The following is an 11,012-nucleotide window of genomic DNA, read 5'->3' as shown; positions in this document are numbered from 1 at the left end:
AAGAGATTGAGGAATGAAAGATGAGGAGAAAGAAAGAGGGTGAAATCTAGCTCTGAGTGGCTAGAAGCAGAAAAAAAGAAATGAAGAGGGGAGATGAAAGTGAAAGATCAAACTCAAGAGACAAATATAGAGGAGGAAGTGAAAAAGACAGGAAAAGAGAGAAGAAATTAAAAATAATAGGAGATCCAGGCCAAGATCATGGGAGAAGCAAAAAAGAGAGCCTAGGATCAACACAATTTGAAAATTATCTCCAGACAACAAAGGAAAAGAAAGCATTTTATTTATAGTTTATTAATTGGAATATATCTGTTTTGGAAATATGCATCTCTTATCCTTTCATTTTGCTCAAGGAAATGCATTTCTGTTTTGAGTTCACCAATGTTTCACTGCATGTGGCATCTGGCTTCTTGGGATTTCAATTTGTTTTTATTTATTTATTTTTAATTTTTATATACCGATGTTCCTGTATATAATACATATCGCACCGGTTTACAGAGAACTGAACTGTCACCTCAGGGGTGAATACATTGAAACAATGGTTGAAACTGAAACTTACAGAGAACCCAGTGGAATGCAATTCAAAACATGATTAGCAAAAAGAAGTACAATTCAAAGCATATACAGTTCAAAACATATTTACAGTGGGATTGGTGGACCAGCATCTTTAACACTCTATTCATCGGCTCTTAGCTATCAGGGAACGCTTGGCTAAATAGCCAAGTCTTTAGCTTTTTTTTGAATACCAAAAGGCAGGGTTCTTGGTGGAGGTCTGGAGGGATCGAGTTCCAAAGTGAGGGACCAGCTGTGGAAAGGGCGCGTTTCCTAAGTGAGGTTTTGGCAGGCTGGGTTTGTAGCATGTCCTTGTACGCTGTTCTGATGGGTCTCATGGTGGTGTGCTGCTGAAGTTGGAAGGTTAGGTTGAGGGGGGAGATGTTGTGTAGGGCCTTATGGATCATCATGAGCGCTTTAAAGAGTATCCTGAATTTAATTGGCAGCCAGTGAAGGTTCTGGAGGATAGGGGTGATGTGTTCCCTTTTATTGGTGTTTGTGAGGATCCTGGCCGACGCGTTCTGGACCATCTGAAGAGGTTTGATTGTGCTGGCGGGAAGGCCCAGAAGGAGTGAGTTGTAGTAATCCAGTTTCAGGAGAATGATAGATTGTAGTACCAGGCGGAAATCTTGGAAGTGCAGAAGAGGTTTTAATTTTTTTAATACGTGCAATTTAAAGAAGCATTCCTTAGTGGTGGTGTTTACGAATTTGCTTAGGTTGAGTTGGTTGTCAAGTACCACACACAGGTCTCTTACATGCGTTGTGTGGTCTATAAATGTGATGGAGAGTTGGGGAGAAATAGGGGGGGTTAAGCGGAATGCGGTTGTCTGGGGCTATTAGGAGGATTTCGGTTTTGTTGGTGTTAAGGACGAGGTTGAGGCTGGTGAGTAGGTTGTTGATTGCAGTAAGGCAACTATTTATTTATTTATTTGTTTGTTTGTTTGTTTAAAACGTTTTATATACCGAACAAATTGTATACACCTCAAGTCGGTTTACATAATTTACCAGGCAATCTTTAACATGTCCAAAAAATTCATTCAAAAAATAAAAATAACACTACATCCATTAAAACATAAAATAATAAAAATAAAGTAAAAATAACCCTAAAAACATGGAAAAACCATATCCTAATTATTTTACAAAATAATAAAATACATAAAATTCAGTCAAATCAACTAAAATAGGGTTGATAATCTACATTGTATATGGTGCAAAAATCAATCAGGGAATCATACTATATTGCTAAAAGCCTGTTCAAACAGCCATGTTCTTATCTGCTTTTTAAAATACTGGGTATTATCCTCTAGCCTTAACTCGAGCGGAAGAGTATTCCAAAGTTTCGGCCCGGCTATAGAAAGGGCCCTCTCTCTAACAGTATTGAGATGCGCTGACTTAGGCGATGGAACAGAAAGAAGTACCTTACCCATAGACCTAAGATTCCGTACAGGAGTATGAATATGGAGCGTTGCATTCAACCATTCATTTCTATCACCATAAATAGTTTTGTGAATCAATGTTAATTCGAAATTGAATGGGAAGCCAATGCAAACTCATCAGAATCAGGGTAATATGATCAAACGTTTTTGAATTAGTTAATAAACGAGCAGCTGAATTTTGAAGTAGTTGCAAAGGACGAATGGTATTTAACGGTAAACCCAGGAAAAGTGCATTGCAATAGTCCAACTTTGTCAATAGTAAAGCTTGAAGCACAGTACGGAAATCATTAAAATGTAACAATGGTTTCAGTTTCCTTAAAATTTGTAATTTATAAAAACCATCCTTGATTATATTCTTTACAAATGGCTTTAAATGAAATTCGTTATCTAAAATAACCCCCAGACTCCTAACCTCGTGTTTAATATTACGAAGGGCTGAACTAGAACTAATTTCCAGTGAAATTTTATCTGTCATCTTATTGCAGATATATAAAATCTCAGTTTTAGAGTTATTAAGAGAGAGTGACATCTGAGTGAGAAGTTGGTTTATAAAACTATTATAAATACTCCACAATTTTAATGTAGCATCCAATGAATCGTTTATTGGTAAAAGGATTTGAACATCATCGGCAAATATATAATATATCAACCCTAATCCTGACAGTAGTCTACATAATGGTGCCATATAAATATTAAATAATGTCGGGGATAAGGACGATCCTTGAGGGACTCCTGTTGTCAAGCTCATCATTTTGGATTCTACTGAATCTATTTTAACTTTAAATGACCTCTCAGATAGATAAGATTCAAACCAAGCTAGAGTATAATCTTTCAGTCTGAACTCTTTAAGCCTACAAATCAAAACCTCATGATTTATAGCATCAAATGCTGCCGAAATATCCAACAAAATTAGAAGATATGAACTACCATGATCTAAACCTCTCAACACTGTATTCGAAAGGGAGGTCAACAAGGTCTCTGTACTATATGATTTCCGAAAACCATGTTGTGAAGGAAAAAACAAATGGAGGTTATCCATATATTCCACCAGTTGTTTGTTGACCATCTTTTCTAGAAGTTTGGCTAAAAAAGGAATCGTGGAAATAGGACAATAATTAGCCAGATTCTCTGCATCAAGATTAGGTTTTTTAATCAAAGGTTGACCACCGAACATTTGAGGGAGTTAGGAAAACATCCTTCTTCTAAGGAAATGTTAACAATGTCGGCTAACGGTCTAGCTACAATGTCAGGTATCATCTTTAAAGACTTAATAGTTAATTGATCTTGAGGATGTGCAGCTGGATTCATACCCTTAATAAGATTGGCTATTTCTATAGATGATACCAGTTCAAAATTAGACCAGCAACTGGTAGGGTTTAATGGCAGTGTGATAATCTGCTTTTTTGTAGTTGCAAGTTTATTCAATATAAGAGTAATTTTTTCTGAGAAATAATTAGCAAATTCATTAGCTCTGTCTTGCAGATTTTCTACTATTGTTGATGAGGATGGTGGTTTAATAAGATTAGAAACAAACGAAAACAAAACTTTAGGATTGAATTGAAATTTATGGATTTTTTCGGCATAGAAATCACGTTTTGCTTTATCTATGGCCTCTCTATATTGTCGTAAAGACAATCTATATTTATTTAGTGTGTCTTGGCATCATGATTTACGCCAGACTCTTTCAAAACGCCGCAATGTTTGTTTTATAACTTTCAACTAATCTGAAAACCAAGGAGCTGTGTGAGATCCATGCATGGTAATTTGTTTATTAATAGTAGGACAAAGTTGATTTGCTATTTCTGTTGTAATAGCGTCCCATGAATTTACTGCTATTGATGCAGAAAATAAATCTAGATTAGACAGAGCTTCCGGTAATATGTTAATAAGCTCGTCTAATGTACACGATTTCTTGAATTCAATATTTGAAATATTAGAAGTACTTTCTGTCTGTGCTATATTCAGAGACAGAGTAGTGGTCACAAGAAAATGATCAGACCATGGAACTGGCTGACACTCTGGAGGCATTCCTGGGCTAAAAATCTCGTTGGTAAATATCAAATCGAGTGAATGACAGGCTCTATGCATTGGCGAATTCACTATCTGGGTGAAACCCAACGATTTTAAACTTAATAATAACTGCTCACATACATCAGAAAGTGGAAAAACATCCACATGTTTTGTCTTACTGGAATAGACAAATCATTTAAAGGCCAATTTTTATCACAATATTTCTCATTTCTGGTCACTTAGTCTGTATTTGGTGAAGGTCTGTCTGTTTTCTTCATGTGCAGCTAAGGGGAGGTATACTGGCAGTATGTAGTTTTTGTATAGGGATTAATAGCAGACTGCTTTCTTCTGTTTCCCAGTAGGAGGTTTCTTGATGCTCTAGAACTCATTGCAATATTTTCAATGCCACCTTTTCATACCTAGGGTTATTACTGATTATGATCCAGATGTTAGTGCTGTTTGGGGATGGTAGGTTTGTTACATAAGTGCAGAGTGTGCTTTTTGTAAGCTTTTGTATTGCTTCACAAAGTGCTTAGTATAGGATAGAGTTTGTGACATTGTTACTGAGATGATGCCAAAATTTGAATATTCTTTTTCATTCTGCACACTTATTGGAGTATTTCTATGGACACAGAATATTTATTTTACAGAAGCAGAGGTGCAGGATTTCAATCGGGATTCTATTTTATCCGGTATAAATTGGGATTAATGATAGATTACTCTATGACAATTGATTAAAACTATTGAATAATTGGTCCTTATTTTCTGTCATTTACTATGTTATTAATGGTGGAGTGGTAATAACAGCCGTGCGTGAATCTGGAAGTACATTGTCAACACAAATTTTACTCAACACTTTTAAGGGTTTGGAATTTTCACGACTGAAAGTTGGCAATCCTACTTTGCTCCAGCATTGGAAGTTGCTGGGACAAGAGTTTATACTATGCCCATTAGTGGCAGGAAGTCACTACTGGAGCAAAAGCTGCATGCTTAGGGGTTGCAGTGGTTGGAGGTGCTAGTAAAACACCTGCAGCTGATGTTTTGCTGCAGCGTTTAGTGTACCAGCCATAAATAATTTTGGCATGGACTTTCAGCTGGTACTTTTCTTTTTTTTTTTTTTTACTCTAGCCATGTTGGAGCCTGCTTGAAGTGGCTTCTTTCCTATTGCCTAGGCTGTTCTTTATTTTAAATTATAGACAATGGGGAAGGACCAATCCATTATAAAATTAAAGGGGAGTAAGGGGTCCCTTTAAATGTGATAAAAAATTAAATTAGAATAACAATAAATGAAATATGCTTGCCATTAGCTGGTTAATCATCAAGGCCCTTCCCCTTGAGGAAAAATAATTTAACAGACCTGTCCATGACCTCGAACATGCAGCCATCTTGTCTTCCAGCTCACGCCAGTTGATAAACACTGTGGCCTCCACAGTGGACAGGCAGAATTCTAAGTATTTCAGCATCTCCCCGCTCTATGCAAGATTTTGGAAAACAGCAGTAGTGCATCCTACTAATAGCCCAGAACATTTGGCCCAGTTGATTTTTGCAAAAGATGCAGCAGAGTACAACTTCTAGCATGCCTGCATTTTTTATAGATCAACTGGGTATCATGCCACAAGGAGCACATTGTCGGCAATTGCTGAAAGAGCTATCCATATCTTGAGTTCCTGCAGCACCAGCTCAGTGAGCATCCTGCATGGCAAGTACAGAAAAGGCTGGCTTGATGACCAGTGTGTACAGTTGCCCTGACAAAGGATACCCCAGGTGAACACCTTGCCTGAATGCTATAGGAGCCATCAGGGACCAATTGATCTTTGTGATGAACTCTATAGAGCAGTGAAGAAGTTGAGAAAGTCCTAAGAGATGTGCACCAAAACCAAATACCTGCTAGATTTTTATGAGGTATCCATGATCCACCCTATTGAACACCTTTTCCTGGTCTAGCATGAGTAAAGAGATCGACAGACCAGTCTGGCGAGTGAGATGGATCCTGGACCAGGAAGATACTATCAAATATGGTCCATTCTAGGATTGTGAAGATCTATTTTAGATGTGTTTCAATCTGGTACCTCCTAGTGTTGGCACCAATTCATAAGAACATAAGAAAATGCCATACTGGGTCAGAACAAGGGTCCATCAAGCCCAGCATCCTGTTTCCAACAGTGGCCAATCCAGGCCATAAGAACCTGGCAAGTACCCACAAACTAAGTCTATTCCATGTAACCATTGCTAATAGCAGTGGCTATTCTCTAAGTGAACTTAATAGCAGGTAATGGACTTCTCCTCCAAGAACTTATCCAATCCTTTTTTAAACACAGCTATACTAACTGCACGAACCACATTCTCTGGCAACAAATTCCAGAGTTTAATTGTGCGTTGAGTAAAAAAGAACTTTCTCTGATTAGTTTTAAATGTGCCCCATGCTAACTTCATGGAGTGCCCCCTAGTCTTTCTACTATCCGAAAGAGTAAATAACCGATTCACATCTACCCGTTCTAGACCTCTCATGATTTTAAACACCTCTATCATATCCCCCCTCAGTCGTCTCTTCTCCAAGCTGAAAAGTCCTAACCTCTTTAGTCTTTCCTCATAGGGGAGTTGTTCCATTCCCCTTATCATTTTGGTAGCCCTTCTCTGTACCATCTCCATTGCAATTATATCTTTTTTGAGATGCGGCGACCAGAATTGTACACAGTATTCAAGGTGCGGTCTCACCATGGAGCGATACAGAGGCATTATGACATTTTCCGTTTCATTCATCATTCCTTTTCTAATAATTCCCAACATTCTGTTTGCTTTTTTGACTGCCGCACCACACTGCACCGACGATTTCAATGTGTTATCCACTATGACACCTAGATCTCTTTCTTGGGTTGTAGCACCTAATATGGAACCCAACATCGTGTAATTATAGCATGGGTTATTTTTCCCTATATGCATCACCTTGCACTTATCCACATTAAATTTCATCTGCCATTTGGATGCCCAATTTTCCAGTCTCACAAGGTCTTCCTGCAATTTATCACAATCTGCTTGTGATTTAACTACTCTGAACAATTTTGTGTCATCTGCAAATTTGATTATCTCACTCGTCGTATTTCTTTCCAGATCATTTATAAATATATTGAACAGTAAGGGTCCCAATACAGATCCCTGAGGCACTCCACTGTCCACTCCCTTCCACTGAGAAAATTGCCCATTTAATCCTACTCTCTGTTTCCTGTCTTTTAGCCAGTTTGTAATCCACGAAAGGACATCGCCACCTATCCCATGACTTTTTACTTTTCCTAGAAGCCTCTCATGAGGAACTTTGTCAAACGCCTTCTGAAAATCCAAGTATACTATATCTACCGGTTCACCTTTATCCACATGTTTATTAACTCCTTCAAAAAAGTGAAGCAGATTTGTGAGGCAAGACTTGCCTTGGGTAAAGCCATGCTGACTTTGTTCCATTAAACCATGTCTTTCTATATGTTCTGTGATTTTGATGTTTAGAACACTTTCCACTATTTTTCCTGGCACTGAAGTCAGGCTAACCGGTCTGTAGTTTCCCGGATCGCCCCTGGAGCCCTTTTTAAATATTGGGGTTACATTTGCTATCCTCCAGTCTTCAGGTACAATGGATGATTTTAATGATAAGTTACAAATTTTTACTAATAGGTCTGAAATTTCATTTTTTAGTTCCTTCAGAACTCTGGGATGTATACCATCCGGTCCAGGTGATTTACTACTCTTCAGTTTGTCAATCAGGCCTACCACATCTTCTAGGTTCACCGTGATTTGATTCAGTCCATCTGAATCATTACCCATGAAAACCTTCTCCATTACGGGTACCTCCCCAACATCCTCTTCAGTAAACACCGAAGCAAAGAAATCATTTAATCTTTCCGCGATGGTCTTATCTTCTCTAAGTGCCCCTTTAACCCCTCGATCATCTAACGGTCCAACTGACTCCCTCACAGGCTTTCTGCTTCGGATATATTTAAAAAAGTTTTTACTGTGAGTTTTTGCCTCTACAGCCAACTTCTTTTCAAATTCTCTCTTAGCCTGTCTTATCAATGTCTTACATTTAACTTGCCAATGTTTATGCTTTATCCTATTTTCTTCTGTTGGATCCTTCTTCCAATTTTTGAATGAAGATCTTTTGGCTAAAATAGCTTCTTTCACCTCCCCTTTTAACCATGCCGGTAATCGTTTTGCCTTCTTTCCACCTTTCTTAATGTGTGGAATACATCTGGACTGTGCTTCTAGAATGGTATTTTTTAACAATGACCATGCCTCTTGGACATTTTTTACTTTTGTAGCTGCTCCTTTCAGTTTTTTTCTAACAATTTTTCTCATTTTATCAAAGTTTCCCTTTTGAAAGTTTAGCACGAGAGCCTTGGATTTGCACACTGTTCCTTTTCCAGTCATTAAATCAAATTAGATCATATTATGATCACTATTGCCAAGCGGCCCCACCACCGTTACCTCTCTCACCAAGTCCTGTGCTCCACTGAGAATTAGATCTAAAATTGCTCCCTCTCTCGTCGGTTCCTGAACAAATTGCTCCATAAAGCTATCATTTATTCCATCCAGGAACGTTATCTCTCTAGCGTGACCCGATGATACATTTACCCAGTCTATAGGGGTAATTGAAGTCTCCCATTATTACTGCACTACCAATTTGGTTAGCTTCCCTAATTTCTCTTAGCATTTCACTGTCCATCTCACCATCTTGACCAGGTGGACGGTAGTATACCCCTATCACTGTAGTCTTCCCTGATACACAAGGGATTTCTACCCATAAAGATTCAATTTTGTATTTAGTCTCATGCAGGATGTTTATCCTGTTGGACTCTATGCCATCCCGGACATAAAGCGCCACACCTCCTCCCGACTGCTCCTCTCTGTCATTGCGATATAATTTGTACCCCGGTATAGCACTGTCCCATTGGTTATCCTCTTTCCACCATGTCTCTGAGATGCCAATTAAGTCTATGTCATCATTTACTGCTATACATTCTAATTCTCCCATCTTACTTCTTAGACTTCTGGCATTAGCATACAAACATTTCAAAGTTTGTTTTTTGTTTGTATTTTTATTCTGCTTTTTAATTGATAGAGATAAGTTAGAATTTTTTAGCTCAGGTGAGTTTTTAGTTACAGGCACTTGGACTACTTTTCTAATTATTGGAACCTCACTGTCGGGATGCCCTAATTCTAATGCATCATTAGTATCCTTTAAAGATACATCTCTCCGAACCATGCGCTGCTGAGCGACTGTCGGCTTTCCCCTTTGTTCTAGTTTAAAAGCTGCTCTATCTCCTTTTTAAAGGTTAGCGCCAGCAGTCTGGTTCCACCCTGGTTAAGGTGGAGCCCATCCCTTCGGAAGAGACTCCCCCTTCCCCAAAAGGTTCCCCAGTTCCTAACAAAACTGAATCCCTCTTCCTTGCACCATCGTCTCATCCACGCATTGAGACTCCGGAGCTCTGCCTGCCTCTGGTGACCTGCACGTGGAACAGGGAGCATTTCAGAGAATGCTATCCTGGAGGTTCTGGATTTAATCTTTCTACCTAAGAGCCTAAATTTGGCTTCCAGAACCTCCCTCCCACATTTTCCTATGTCGTTGGTGCCCACGTGTACCACGACAGCCGGCTCCTCCCCAGCACTGTCTAAAATCCTAACTAGGTGACGCGTGAGGTCCGCCACCTTCGCACCAGGTAGGCATGTTACCAGGCGATCCTCACGCCCACCCGCCACCCAGCTATCTACATTCCTAATAATCGAATCACCAACTATGACGGCCGACCTAACCCTTCCCTCCTGGGCAGTAGGCCTTGGGGAGATATCCTCAGTGCGAAAGGACAATGCATCACCTAGAGAGCAGGTCCTTGCTACAGGATCCTTTCCTGCTACACCTGGTTGGTGCTCTCCCATTATGAGACCTTCTTCCTCCAAGGCAGCACCAGGGCTGCCAGTCTGAAGTTGGGACTGGACTACTATGTCCCTGAAGGTCTCATCTATATACCTCTCTGTCTCCCTCAGCTCCTCCAGGTCTGCCACTCTAGCCTCCAGAGATCGGACTCATTCTCTGAGAGCCAGGAGCTCTTTGCATCGCATGCACATGTACAACTTCTCACCGGTGGGTAAAAAATCATACATGTGACACTTGATGCAAAAGACTGGGAAGCCCCCCTCTTGCTCATTCATTACAGATCCAATCTAAATTAAAATTCAAAGTAAACTGGTAAACATGTCTGTAAATCAACAGTGAAATACAGTGCATAGGGAAGAAACATTTAAATGTTATTGTGAAGAGCAAAATCCAGGTGGACAGGTATGAGCATTGCACACTATTCAGTGCCCACAGGCTGGAGAAGGTGTTCACTAAGCCAGTAGACACCACAATGTCAGTATCTGCTTAAAGGTGGCTGTACTCCAGCACCTGGAACAAGACCTCACATTCCAAGGATGTCATCTCATCCAATTACTGCCTTCAGGTCTTGTAGATGGCTATTTTTTCAAGAGCCAAGAAAAGGTTGAAAAAGAGGTCCTATGCCCTATATGCTGGGATCCCAGACATGTTACACCCAAGAATAAACATGATTTGGGAGAAATGCAACCAGAATTGCAGGAGCAGGTTTTTAAACAAAATAAAAAGTGGCTGCAGTGTGGTGCAAAATAAAAAAAAGTTTGAAACAGACTCTGTCCTCCTGCAAAATGAGCAGGAGGGCGAGAAGTCCATGAAGTGGGATAAAAGCTTAATCATATTGAAAGCACCATGCAGGAGTCTCTAAGCTCAGGTCCCCAGTGGTCCTTGAAAGTGGGCCATAAGGTTCTTGCCCTCAGACGGCAGAACCTTAAGGGATCCCTTCCTAGTCTTTACTTACTTGATCCAGGGGGGGATCTGCTAATGAGTTCTAGGCCCAGGCCAAAGCCTCGGCCTTGCATAGCCTAGGCTGCCGTAGGTCACTGCGACCTCAGCTTAAGGCCCTATGCAAAGCCCAGGCTTGCAAGCCTGGCCCCAATACCTCA

The sequence above is a fragment of the Rhinatrema bivittatum genome, chromosome 4 (genome assembly GCF_901001135.1).
Source record: "Rhinatrema bivittatum chromosome 4, aRhiBiv1.1, whole genome shotgun sequence".
Taxonomy (NCBI): Eukaryota; Metazoa; Chordata; class Amphibia; order Gymnophiona; family Rhinatrematidae; genus Rhinatrema; species Rhinatrema bivittatum.
This window is presented reverse-complemented; position numbering follows the sequence as displayed.